This window comes from Dreissena polymorpha, chromosome 1 (genome assembly GCF_020536995.1).
Source record: "Dreissena polymorpha isolate Duluth1 chromosome 1, UMN_Dpol_1.0, whole genome shotgun sequence".
NCBI lineage: Eukaryota > Metazoa > Mollusca > Bivalvia > Myida > Dreissenidae > Dreissena > Dreissena polymorpha.
The window spans coordinates 21,390,636-21,405,565 of NC_068355.1; the positions used below are offsets into that span (position 1 = coordinate 21,390,636).

General features: G+C 37.0%; 1 long non-coding RNA gene across 1 annotated transcript; it reads left to right on the forward strand.

Moving 5' to 3' along the window:
* Positions 1-7,458: 7,458 nt before the first annotated feature.
* Positions 7,459-8,724, forward strand: LOC127873975 (uncharacterized). The gene is made up of 2 exons (XR_008046466.1): positions 7,459-7,654; positions 7,811-8,724. It is a non-coding gene; the product is annotated as an uncharacterized LOC127873975 (long non-coding RNA).
* Positions 8,725-14,930: the final 6,206 nt, after the last annotated feature.

The window sequence follows — 14,930 nt, forward strand, 5'->3', positions numbered from 1 at the left end:
AACACTCTAGAGGCCACATTTCATGTCCAGGGGTGTCAATTTTCCGGATTATTCTGGAAATCTGGATTTGAGCCGTCCAGGGTTGATTTTGAGGTGAATGTAAATCCGATGAGTTTGTTTAAGGCGGGTGGGGGTAGGGACAAAATTCTTTTAGTGCGGGATCATTTCAGAACGAATATTGTTATAGCATCGTCGGCATTCCGGACATTTGCGCTTGGTACCGATTTTATTTATTGATTTCTGATTGGTAAGCGGCTGGCACTGACATGAGCAGGCACTGGCAAAGTAAAGCACTGCAATATCATATTTTTAAACAATATGTTAATCAAATTATATATTGACTGCGTATCTGCTAGGTTACTGGTTACTGGTTTTCATTTTCTGCAGTCAAACGATATGCATATTTAATTTCATTTGCAAATGATGTATCGCGACATGTTTTCGGACAGTCGTTTTCGGATACGCTGGTTTGTTAATTACATTTCGAAGTTCTTAATATCATTTGTTTAGAATGACAAATACACCTGCGGTTTTACGGATGGTTTGGTTTATAATATTTCACATTGTACTCACCAGAAATTGCACCTAGAAAGACTATAAAAAAAGAACAATAAGCTAGGGCTCGGGGGGTTGGGTCCTCTTTTCCCTTTATCCTACGGCTTAATTTTCCGGATTTCAAATTTGGGCCAATTGACACCCCTGATGTCGGATCTTCATGAAACTTGGTCAGAAGATTTGTCCCAATGATATCTCGATCAAGTTCGAAACTTGGTCATGCTGGGTCAACAACTAGGTCACTAGGTCAAAAAAAAAAGAAAAACCTTGTAAACATTTTAGAAGTCACATTTCATGCCCAATCTTCATGCAACTTTGTCAAAATGTTTGCCTTAATGATATGTTGGTCGAGTTCAAAAGTGGTTCCGGTCTGTTGAAAAACATGGCCGCCAGTGGGCGGGACAGTTTTCCTTATTTGGCTATAGAGAAACCTTGTAAACACTCTAGAAGTCACAATTTTTGCCCAATCATCATGAAAAGTGGTCAAAACATTTGTTTTTATTGACATCACGGACGAGTTCGAAAATGGTCCAGCTCTGTGAAAAAACATGGCCGCCAGTGGGCGGGGTATTTTTCTCTATATGTATATTGTGAAAACATGTGAACACTCTAGAAGTCACATTTTTGGCCCAATTTTCATGAAATTTGGTTAGAACATTTGTTTCCTTGATATGAGAGTTTCTTTGATATGAAAGTTGAGTTCGAAAATGGGTCTGGTCCGTTGAATAACATGGCTGCCAGGGGGGGGGGGTGGGGGGCAGTTTTCCTAATTTGGCTATAGAGAAACCTAATGTAAACACTCTAGAAGTCACAATTTTTGCCCAATCATCATGAAAGTTGTTTAAAACATTGGTTTTATTGATATCTTGGATGAGTTCGAAAATGGTCCAGATTGGTGAAAAAACATGGCCACCAGTGGCCCTCTGGGCATTTTCTATATATGTATCTAGTGAAAACATGTGAACACTCTAGAAGTCACATTTTTGGCCCAATTTTCATGAAATTTGGTCAGAACATTTGTTTCCTTGATATGAGAGTTGAGTTTGAAAATGGTTCCGGTCAGTTGAATAACATGGCTGCTGGGGGGGGGGGGGGGGGGGGGCAGTTTTCCTTAATTGGCTATATAGAAACCTTGTAAACACTCTAGAAGTCACAATTTTTGCCCAATCATCATGAAAGTTGGTCAAAACATTGGTGAAGTGGGTGTGGAGATTGGGGGCACATCATTCAATCAAAGCCGTGAAGGTTTAATTGTATTTATTGACGCTGACCAATATAGCCATGACAGAAAAGACCTAAACAAAACAATGACACTATTTTACTAACAGAACAAAACGAACTACAGTCAAACCTGAATTCAGCGGTCAGTCAAGGGAAATGATCAAAGTGACCGTTGTCCACAGGTGACCGTTGAATTCGGATCACAATTTTAAGAAGGTTGGTCAGTTGGTAGTATTACTACTTCGTTACCCCACCCAGTCGTTTGCATACAGTGTAAAACAAATGCTCATTGCATTAACAAATCATAATAACAGCATTAACTAACGCGTGTACATTGAATAATAGAGAATAATATCTTTTAGATTGATTTAATTTCATATTGTTAAATTAAACAATGACTTTATCAACGCTGGTATAATTGTTTACTCATGCATCTCATTCATTCAGTAAATAAAGCTTGTCACGTTCCGTTGACGCCACGTCCGTAAAAGTCTAAAAAGCGGATTCGGTGTCATAAACCGATAGTACGTTGTAATTGTACCGTTCAAATTCAAAGAAATAGCGGTCATTTAATTTAGCGATAATTACTTTCAACAAGTCATAAACTCTGATATATTTTCTTTTGAAAATACCCCCACAATTATCCCCGGAAAAGAAACCTTCTCGACACCTTATAAGTTGTTTACTCGCAGCGGGCCGCTTTTATAATATCATAGACATTTACCGCTTTCAGACGCTTTAAACGCAAAATAGACGGACAAATAATGTGCTGTGTTTTTAATATTCGCGACTCGAGACGACTGACGCGTGACCGTTGATTTCAGGTCAAACATGAATTTCGGAGTGGAATATAGTGGCCGTTGGCCGTTATGGTCAGGTGGCCGTTAAATTCAAGTGTAATATAGAGTGTTTTTCGTCGGGGGGATTCCAGACTGACCGTTGTCTGCAGGTGACCGGTAAATTCAGGTGGCCGTTAGGTCAGTTTCGACTGTATACTACAAAATATGAATGAAATGAACATCACATTAATTAAATTATCCCCCGCAAAAGGGGGAGGGATATTGTTTGGGCGTTGTACTTCCGTCCATCCGGCACTTTTGTGTCCGGAGCCATATCTTGGAAGTGCTTTGGCGGATTTCATTGAAACTTGGTATGAGTATATATATGCATAAGAGGATGATGCACGCCAAATGGCATTGTACACCATCTGTTAAAAACCGAGTTATGGCCCTTTGTATCTTGAAAAAATGCTTTTTACTATAGGCACTTTTGTGTACGGAGCCATATCTTGGAAGTGCTTTGGCGGATTTCATTGAAACTTGGTATGAGTATATATATGCATAAGAGGATGATGCACGCCAGATGGCATTGTACACCATCTGTTAAAAACAGAGTTATGGCCCTTTGTATCTTGAAAAAATGCTTTTTACTATAGGCACTTTTGTGTCCGGAGCCATATCTTGGAAGTGCTTTGGCGGATTTCATGGAAACTTGGTATGAGTATATATATGCATAAGAGGATGATGCACGCCAAATGGCATTGTACACCATCTGTTAAAAACAGAGTTATGGCCCTTTGTATCTTGAAAGAATGCTTTTTACTATAGGCACTTTTGTGTCGGGAGCCATATCTTGGAAGTGCTTTTGCGGATTTCATTGAAACTTGGTATGAGTATATATATGGATAATAGGATGATGCCGGCCAAATGGCATTGTACACCATCTGATAATAACAGAGTTATAGCCCTTTGTATCTTCAAAAAAATGCTTTTTTTAGTGTCAAATATAACACTTTTGTGTCCAGAAGTATATAGGCGGGGGATATCAATTCAACGAATTTGCTTATTCACACACATTTCATAATGCAATAATACACAATGTTCGATAAATGAAAATAGTTGAACAACTCACCAGGTTGGAATATATTTTTTATGAAGACCACGTGGATGGACTTGCGTCCCATAGACGGTCTTGGCAAATGTGAGCGTAGTCAGTATAATTTGATAATGAAATCAACAGGTACAATTGAATGACCAATGAAAATCTTGCATCGGATCAATTCATTATTTTGATTGGACATAACAATTATTGCATCAGCCTGCATGGGTGAACAAACACTAGAGAGAGGACGAAATTCACACAAAGAAGTAAATGTATGTTATATGAAAAGGGAGATAACAAATTGACCTGTAATACGTACATTGGTTTTATTGATATCTCGGACGAGTTCGAAAATGGTCCAGATTGGTGAAAAAACATGGCCGCCAGTGGGGGTGGGGGCATTTTTCTCTATATGTATATAGTGATACATGTGGACACTCTAGAAGTCACATTTCTTTCGCCCAATTTTCATGAAATTTGGTCAGAACATTTGTATCCTTAATATGACAGTTGTTCGAAAATGGTTCCGGTCGGTGGAATAACATGGCTGCAGGGGGGGGGGGGGGGGGGGGAGGCTGAGTTTTCTTATATTTATATAGTAAAAAAAGCTTGTGAACACTCTAAAAATCACATTTTTTGCCCAAATCATCATGAAACATGGTACAAAGATTGGTTTTATATATATCACACTCATGCCATAATTATTGCCCTTATAGATTGTGAAAATTTTCATTATCTTATACAAAATCCTTGTAAACACTTTAGAGGTCACAACTTTGTTCCAGATTTTATGAATCTTGGTCATAATATTTATTTTTGTAAGCAAAGTTTGTAGTTTGGTAAGGGGGGGTCAACTCAAAATATAGGTCACCAGGTCGAATCTTACAAAAACAAAAACACTCCATATGCCAGAGTTTTGGTTCAATAATGATGAAACTTGACCTGGATGTTTGTCTGGACAATATCTAGGTCAAGTTTGACGTTTGGTAAAGATTGAATGAACCAACTCCTCTCAGGTGAGCAAACTAGGGCCATCTTGTCCCTCTTGTTTGTCTTTGGCATGGATTGATGGTAACCATTATATTAGTGGCTTTAATCTTGAAACGTACAATGTAATAAACACATCTCATGTTTTTAATTAATAATTGGAGTGATGCTTTTTTTTATGCATTTGCATAATGTGGACATAATGCACCTACATGTACATATCTAAAGCCTTACAGTGTGCACATTATTCTGAATACTGAAACTAATAAAACTTAGCAACATGTTGTTATAACTTGCAAAATGTATCCTATCGAAGTGCTTTATTATAAGTTTATGTAACATGCAGTTTTCTTTATCTCTTGAGGATGAGAGTACAAGTATTTGGTGATCAGTTCTACACGAGTGTTCTCAACTGATGCCAGAGTCTCTGTAAATAGATTTTAGATTAAGTATTTTTATATTTTACAATAAAACTGATGGTGTTTATATACAGTATGTTAACTTGTACATGAACGCATATGCGATTTTATGCACAAATTAGAGACTATATTGGTGTGCTTATTTAAAAATCATTAATTTATTAACATAACGAATACTATACATTTATAAACTTTTACCAACTTCAAGTATGGATGTGGATACTTGTGATAATTTAGCAGTACAGGGAAATGTAATTTCTAATTGTATAAGAGTTGTAAAACTGCTGTAAAAATAATAATGGTTAATTTTAAGCTCACCTGATTGCTCAGGTGAGCTTTTGTGACCAGTCTTTGTCTGTCTTCCGTCCGTCCGTTAACATTTGCTCATAAACACTCTAGAGGCCACATTTCTTGTCCCATCTTCATGAAACTTGGTCAGAAGCTTTGTCCCAATGAAATCTCGACCGAGTTTGAAAATTGGGTCGTGCCGGGTCAAAAACTAGGTCACTAGGTAAAAAAAAAGAAAAACCTTGTAAACACTGTAGAAGTCACATTTCGGGCTCAATCTTCATGTGACTTTGTCAAAATGTTTGTCTTGGTGATATCTTGGTTGAGTTCAAAAGTGGTTCCGGTCGGTTGAAAAACATGGCCGCCAATGGGCGGGGCAGTTTTCCTTATTTGGCTATAGAGAAACTTTGTAAACACTCTAGAAGTCACAATTTTTTACCAATCATCATGAAAGTTAGTCAAAACATTGGTTGAATTGATTTCTGAGACGAGTTCGAAAATGGTCCAGATCGGTGAAAAAACATGGCCACCAGTGGGCGTGGCATTTTTCTCTATATGTATATAGTGGCAGTTTTCCCTATTTGGCTATAGAGAAATCTTGTAAACACTCTAGAAGTCACAATTTTTGCCCAATCATCATGAAAGTTGGTCAAAACATTGGTTTTATTGATATCTCGGACGAGTTCAAAAATGGTCTGGATCGGTGAAAAAACATGGCCGCCAGTGTGCGGGGCATTTTTCTCTATATGTATTTAGTGAAAACATTTGAACACTCTAGAAGTCCGTCCACCAGATGGTTTGCGGATGATAACTCAAGAACACTTAGGCCTAGGATCATGAAACTTCATAGGTACATTGATCATGACTCGCAGATGACCCCTATTGATTTTGAGGTCACTAGGTCAAAGGTCAAGGTCATGGTGACCCGAAATAGTAAAATGGTTTCCAGATGATAACTCAAGAACGCTTACGTCCAGGATCGTGAAACTTAATAGGTACATTGATCATGACTCGCAGATGACCCCTATTTATTTTCAGGTCACAAGGTCAAAAGTCAAGGTCATGGTGACCCGAAACAGTAAAATGGTTTCCAGATGATAACTCAAAAACGCTTACAGCTAGGATCACGAAACTTCATAGGTACATTGATCATGACTCACAGATGACCCCTATTGATTTTCAGGTCACTAGGTCAAAGGTCACAGCGACCCGAAACAGTAAAATGGTTTCCGGATGATAACCCAAGAACGCTTATGCCTAGGATCATGAAACTTCATAGGTACATTGATCATGACTCGCCAATGACCCCTATAGAATTTCAGGTCACTAGGTCAAAGATCAAGGTCATGGTGACTCGACATTGAAAAATGGTTTCCGGATGATAACTCAAAAACGCTTGCACCTAGGATCATGAAACTTCATAGGTACATTGATCATGACTCGCAGATGACCGCTATTGACTTTTAGTTCACTAGGTCAAAGGTCAAGGTCACGGTGACTCCGACACAGTAAAATGGTTTCCAGATGATAACTCAAGAACGCTTAGGCCTAGGATCATGAAACTTCATATGTACATTGATCATGACTCGCAAATGACCCCTATTGATTTTCAGGTCACTAGGTCAAATGTCAAGGTCACGGTGACTCGAAACAGTAAAATTGTTTCCGGATGATGTCTCAAGAATACTCATAGGCCTAGGATCATCAAACTTTATAGGTACATTGATCATGACTGGCAGATTACCCCTATTGATTTTCAGGTCACTAGGTCAAAGGTCAAGGTCACAGTGACAATAAACGTATTCACACAATGGCTGCCACTACAACTGACAGCCCATATGGGGGGCATGCATGTTTTACAAACAGCCATTGTTATTTTTGTAAACAATTAATTTTGATGTTTGGAAAGGGGTGTCAACTCAAAAAATAGGTAACAAGGTCAAATCTTAAAAAAACAATAACACTCCATATGCCAGAGTTTTGATTTAATAACGATGAAACTTGACCAGGATGTTTGTCTGGACAATATCTAAGTCAAGTTTGACATGTGGTAAAGATTGAATGAACCGACTCATCTCAGGTGAGCGAACTAGAGCCATCTTGGCCCTTTTTATACGCCCGTATAAAATACGGGACGTATTATGTGAAACCCCTTGGCGGCGGGCGGCGGGCGGAAGGCATCACTTTGTCCGGACTCTAATTCAAATTGTATTCATCCGATCTTCACCAAACTTGGTCAGCAGTTGCATCTAGTTGATATCTAGGCCAAGTTCGAATATGGGTCATGCCGGGTCAAAAACTAGGTCATAGGGTCAATAAGTGCATTTTCAAAGGGGCCACTTTGTCCGGACTCTATTTCAAATTGTATTCATCCGATCTTCACCAAACTTGGTCAGCAGTTGCATCTAGTTGATATCTAGGCCAAGTTCGAATATGGGTCATGCCGGGTCAAAAACTAGGTCATAGGGTCAATAAGTGCATTTTCAACGGCGCCACTTTGTCCGGACTCTAATTCAAATTGTATTCATCCGATCTTCACCAAACTTGGTCAGCAGTTGCATCTAGTTGATATCTAGGCCAAGTTCGAATATGGGTCATGCCGGGTCAAAAACTAGGTCATAGGGTCAATAAGTGCATTTTCAAAGGGGCCACTTTGTCCGGACTCTATTTCAAATTGTATTCATCCGATCTTCACCAAACTTGGTCAGCAGTTGCATCTAGTTGATATCTAGGCCAAGTTCGAATATGGGTCATGCCGGGTCAAAAACTAGGTCATAGGGTCAATTAGTGCATTTTCAACGGCGCCACTTTGTCCGGACTCTAATTCAAATTGTATTCATCCGATCTTCACCAAACTTGGTCAGTAGTTGCATCTAGTTGATATCTAGGTCAAGTCCGAATATGGGTCATGCTGGGTCAAAAACTAGGTCAAAGGGTCAATTAGTGCATTTTACTTTGTCCGGACTCTAATTCAAATTGTATTCATCCGATCTTCACCAAACTTGGTCAGCAGTTGCATCTAGTAGATATCTAGGCCAAGTTCGAATATGGGTTATGCCGGGTCAAAAACTAGGTCACAGGGTCACTTAGTGCATTTCAAGCATTAAGCATGGTGTCCGCTCTCTAATTGAATTAGTTTTTTTCCAATCTTCACCAAACTTGGTCAGAAGTTGTATCTGGACAATGTCTAGGTCAAGTTCGAATATGGGTCATGCCGGGTCAAAAACTAGGTAACGGGGTCACTTAGTGCATTTCAAGCATTTAGCATGGTGTCGGCTCTCTAATTGAAGTAGTTTTCATCCGATCTTCACCACATTTGGTCAGAAGTTGTGTCTAGACAATATCTAGGTCAAGTTCAAATATGGGTCATGTCGGGTCAAAAACTAGATCACGAGGTCACTTAGTGCATTTCAAGCATTAAGCATGGTGTCCGCTCTCTAATTGAAGTAGTTTTCATCTGATCTTCACCAAATTTGGTCAGAAGTTGTGTCTAGATGATATGTAGGTCAAGTTCAAATATGGGTCATGGTAAAGTTATCAAGTTGTCCAAAACCTTCAAACGGGCGTATCTTGTGACAGTTTGGCACTCTTGTTTTATATACTTAAACTACAACAAAGTTGCTCTTTCAACGATACAAAATTCAAGTCTTCTTACACATAAAAAAACAATACTCAATGACATCTTTTGGTTTGATCTTAAAACTACCTAAGACATACTGTTTCATGTTTCTCTGAAATCAATACTATGTGCGCGAGTTAGGCCTTGACAGCCCAAATAAGCAATAAAACTAACATAGAGGGATGTCACTGAGGATGTTCAGAGGATGTCTTGCATGTTGATCTCTCACTGGCATCATGGTTGAATTCACCTGTGTGATGCTCTGGTTAAAGTGGGAATATGGTTAACCTGGTTGTGATTGCCAGTGACTGATTCTCTGGTTAAGGTGGAAATATGTTTCACTTGGTTGTCATTACCAGTGGGATGCTCTGGTTTAAGTGGGAATATGGTTCTCTTGGCTGTTGTTACCAGTGTGATGCTCTGATTAAGCTGGGAATATGGTTCACTTGGTTGTCATTGCCAGTGTTACACTCTGGTTTAAGTGCGAATATGGTTCTCTTGGCTGTCATTACCAGTGTGACGCTCTGATTAAAGTGGGATTATGGTTCACTTGGTTGTATTTGCCAGTGTTAGGCTACTACTGAAAAACCATTAAATTTTGTGTGGTACGAATTTTCGTGGATTTAGTTGGTCCACTGAACCACGAATTCAAGTACCAACGATTATTTATACATTTTTAATCCAAAATCAGTCATTTCCGAATGTCATTTCCAACATTTTCTTGTGTTGTCAGTTATCAGAGATATTTGTTTTTGTAATAGTTACTTCACTTCAGTAGGTCACAAAACACTATATCTAACAGTATTTCTTTTTAGCTCATCTTTTTTTTTGAAAAAAAAAGAGCTATTGTCATCACCTTGGCGTCGGCGTCTGGTTAAGTTCTGCGTTTAGGTCCACTTTTCTCATAAAGTATCAATGCTATTGCATTCAAACTTGGTACACTTTCTTACTTAATGAGGGGACTGGTCAGGCAAAGTTATATAACTCTGGCTTGCATTTTGACAGAATTATGTGCCCTTTTTATACTTAGAAAATTGAAAATTTTGGTTAAGTTTTGTGTTTAGGTCCATTTTATTCCTTAAGTATCAAAGCTATTGCTTTCATACTTGCAACACATACTAACTATCATAAGGGGACTGTGCAGGCAAAGTTATGTAACTCTGACTGGCATTTGACGGAATTATGGGCCCTTTATACTTGAAAATTTGGTTAAGTTGTGTGTTTTGGTCCACTTTACCCCTAAAGTATCATAGATATTGCTTTCATACTTGGAACACTCGCAAGCTACACTGCAACGCCGATATATCGCGGTTGGTGGGGTCCAAAGATCGCGAGCGCGATATATCCAGCGCGCGATATTACTCTAGAAATGTCTAACTTAATTTAATTGCGGTTAATTTGTCAAATTTCCCAATGTTTTCATTTTATATACGGCGCTGCTACATATTTGTATAGTAATAATTGCAAACCAATTCTACAATAAACATTTTCATAACTACGTACGTATCTTATTTATCATAAAAACCAAATGTAAATTACATTTTTTATTTTCATGTACGATATCGCTCGCGAATCAGCTAAAAAGAAGAATTATTGCAGTCAAAAACGTATAAAATATAATTGTCGAGATACCGCGGTACTCTAATTGAAATTTACAACGAAACTTTTAATGGAAATTAAACTATCTCAATGTTGTACCCGCTACGAAATTTTTATTTACAAATAAATACACCCACGCCAACTTTCGAGCGCTTTTTATCAGGACAAAGAAATTCATGACCAGTACCGAAATTTAACGATTTATATACCAGTGAACTACCAATATTACCTTTGCAATGACACTAATTGGTTATTTCTTTAGTGTTAAAAACAACCCCAGCCGTGTGTAAACAACACTGTCACTTATCGACTGTTGTTCACGCTTCACTGCGTTCCATAGTAAGCCTCGAAATATAGGGTGTTACCACTAGCTATAACCGGTTTTTCGCTTAAGTTAGCGAACTCTCAGATTAAAACATGTCATTTAATGATGATGCTTGTCGGATTTTTGGGAGCCATAGCCAAAGCGCGATATATTGGACAGCGCGATATACCAGTCCGCGATATATCGGCGTTGCAGTGTATCATAAGGGGACAGTAAAGGACAAGTTGCATAACTCTGGTTGTCATTTTTACGGAATTATGGCCCTTTTTTTACTAAGAAACTTTGAATATATGGTTACATTTTGTGTTTAGATCTACTTTACTTCTAAAGTATCAAGGCTATTGTTTTTAAACTTTAAATACTTTCATGCTATCATGAGGGTACTGTACCTGGCAAGTTGAATTTTACCTTGACCTTTGAATGACCTTGACTCTCAAGGTCAAATTATTAAATTTTGCTAAAATTGCCATAACTTCTTTATTTATGATTAGATTTGACTGATACTTTGACAAAACAGCTCTACCCTGACATACCACAATAGACTCCACCCACACCATCCCCCACGCCCCTCCATCCCCCTCAGTCCCCCCCCTTTTTTTTAAAGATCATCTAATAAATGACCACCACACCCTCACACTATACCCCCCCCACCCCCCAAAAATAATTTTTATGCCCCCAGTAGGGTGGCATATAGCAGTTGAACTGTCCGTCAGTGTGTCAGTATGTCAGTCCGTCCGTTCGTCCTAAAAAATTTTAATATTGGCCATAACTTTGTCACTATTGAAGATAGCAACTTGATATTTTGCATGCATGTGTATCTCATGGAGCTGCACATTTTGAGTGGTGAAAGGTCAAGGTCATCCTTCAAGGTCAAATGTCAAATTTATGGCGTCTGTCCGTCCGAAAACTTTAACATTGTCCATAACTTTTTCAATATTGATTAGGTAGCAACTTGATATTTGGCATGCATGTGTATCTCATGGAGCTGCACATTTTGAGTGGTGGAAGTTCAAGATCAAGGTCATCCTTCAAGGTAAAAATTATTTTTTTTTAAATTCAAAGCGGCGTTCTCATGAAGCTGCACATTTTTAAGTTCAAGGTCAAGGTTATCCTTCAAGGTCAAAGGTAATTTTTTTTATAAAATTTTCAAAGTGGCATTCTCATGAATCTGCACATTTTGAGTGGTGGAAGTTCAAGGTCAATGTCCTCCTTCAAGGTCAAAGGTAAAAAAAAATAAAAAAATTAAAAATTTCAAATCGGCGCAATAGGGGGCATTGTTTTTCTGACGAACATATCTCTTGTTTTTTCAACTATGGTTAAAAAACACAAATATTTATTTTTATTATTTTATTTTTGAAATACCGTCCAACCATCCCACCCAAGAATCTCCCCTTTCCCCCCCCCCCCATCTTTTTTTTTGCATTTTTGGAAGATAATGTAAGAAATGACCACACCCACACACTATACACCCCTCTCCACTTCACCCCTCCCTCCTTTGTGATTGAAATTGAGATAGGTCTCTACACCTTTAAATAGAAAAATAGATGAGCGGTCTGCACCCGCAAGGCGGTGCTCTTGTTTTATTCATCATCGTTAATATACGTATGATTAATCATGGTATATAAATATAATGAATAGCATTACCAATTGTGGAGAAAAACACATTCTTTGACGTGACGTCGAAACATTAACATCTTTTTTTTTTTTTTTTTTTTTTTTTTTTGTATAAGTATATTTATTCACCAAATGACGATACAATTGCACACATTTTGACATAGCAATAAAAAAAAAAAAATAGCAAAAAAAAAACATGCGATAAACATATCTGTCGAAATTTATAAACGAGACAGCAGCAAGCAATATTCATAATTACATACGGTTCGACAAATAGATCAAAGCATACAAATGCATGTTCTGGCAAAAAAAAAAATTATGTTAAAAAGTTGTTCCAAATTGCTCGAAAAGTTTCTATTTGATCTTTATTGAAAGCAATTATCTCCTCAATGTTAAGCCTATTATGAAGATACGTGTTAAAATGATAAATATTGGGAATGGTGTTCTGATACTTATTTCTAAAAATATAAAATTTTGCCAACAATATGATAAAGTTAACAATATGTGATGTTTTGGAATGACCAACCGAAACGTTACAAAAGCTAATATGTTCATAATCAAAATTTGAAATGCTCGGCAAATTCGCAGTTTGTTCGATATACACTTTTACACTGTTCCAAAACTGTTGAATTATAGGACAATCCCAAAACATATGCATATTTGAATCTACTGACATGCTGCAAAAATCACACAAATTGGAATGTGTCAAACCACACTGCAGTAAATAACTATTGTTAGGAATAATTTGCATAATATATTTATACTGAAAAGTTCTTAGTTTGGTATCGTGGGTCAGTCTAAACGGTTGAGTAAACAGTTTATTCGTTTCAAATTCTTTATCAAAAATTAATTCCCATTTTGTAACTGCCTTGATTGGATTGATTTGCTTCGTCAGTACGAATTTTTGGTATACTAATTTGCAGATTTTAGTTGACTCTGTAATTGATGAAAGTAAATTTTCTGGTGGTTGATAAATTATGTTTTCAGTTTTCAGCTTTTCTATCCAATCTTGTGGCACACTTTTTATGAGACTATAGTATTTCAGAAAATCACTGTTATTTAACTCGTACAAGTTTTTTAATTGCTCAAAACTATAAAATTGCTTTATTCTATAGTCGTATATTTGTTCTACATGATTGAGTCCTTTAATATGCCAGCTTTTGTAGAAAAATAAACCCTGAGAGTTTTTTATAAAAGAGTTGTTCCAAATTATTTCTTTTCCTATAGTTGTGATGTTATTTTGAGCGTTAACCTTATTCCAGACCTTAAGTATCTTTTTTAAGAACACTGATCGAATTTTAAGTGTGTCTATATCGTCAGGTTTAATGTGATTTTTTAAAATGAAAAAATTTCCATAGCTTTCCAGAAAAGTACTGTATAATTTTGTTATTTTGGATTCCGGTTGATGTATAAATCGTTTAACCCAAGAAGCTTTGAGACCATCCACAAAGCTTTCTATGTCAATCATTTTTAAACCGCCATTTTTATATTCTTGTATAATTTGGTCACGTTTTATCCTGTCTGGTTTATCGTTCCATAAAAATTTGAACATAGTTGTTTTTAAAGTTTTAATTTTACTTTCATCTGGTCCTTCTAACACTGTAAATGGGTATACATATGTATTAGTTTTGGCAATGCAAAAGTTTTGATAACTGTGATTTTTCCTATAAGTGAAAGATTCCATTTTTTCCATTTATGTAAACAGTGTTCAAATTCCAGAATTTTTTTACATATATTGTGTTCAACCGTTAGATTAGTAGTGTTGAATATAGTTATCCCAAGTGTGGTCGCGCTTTCACATTCCCAATCAAATTTTTTATGTGGACAGAATTTTACATTTCTCCTCATAAGTGCACCTAGTTTCATTACAGAGCATTTATTGTTATTCAATTTTAAACCTGATATGGTTGCAAAATTGTCAAGGGTCATAATTAAATATTCAAATGATTTTTGACTGCCGTCAAGAAGAAAACATGCATCATCTGCAAATAATGTTTGTTTGAGTTCAATATTGCCTATGTAAATTCCTTTTATATTTGTATCATTTCTTATATAATTCGCTAATAATTCAATACATAAGATAAACAGATAGGGCGAAAGGGGGCAACCCTGCCTCACTCCCTTTTTGATGTCGAAGAATTCCGAGAAATAACCATTATTAATAACACTAGTTTTTGCATTACTATAAAACAGTTTCACCCACTTTAGTAGAGATTGGCTGAACCCCATGCCTTCTAAACATTTATACATAAAAGTATGGTCTAAACTATCAAAGGCTTTTTGAAAATCAGAGAAAAAGATCAATCCTGTTTCTTCGGCATCGTTTATTTTATCAATAACTTCATTCAGAATTCTTATGTTTTCTCCAATATATCTCCCTTTTATGAATCCCGTTTGATCTGTGTTTATTAGTTTTTGAAGA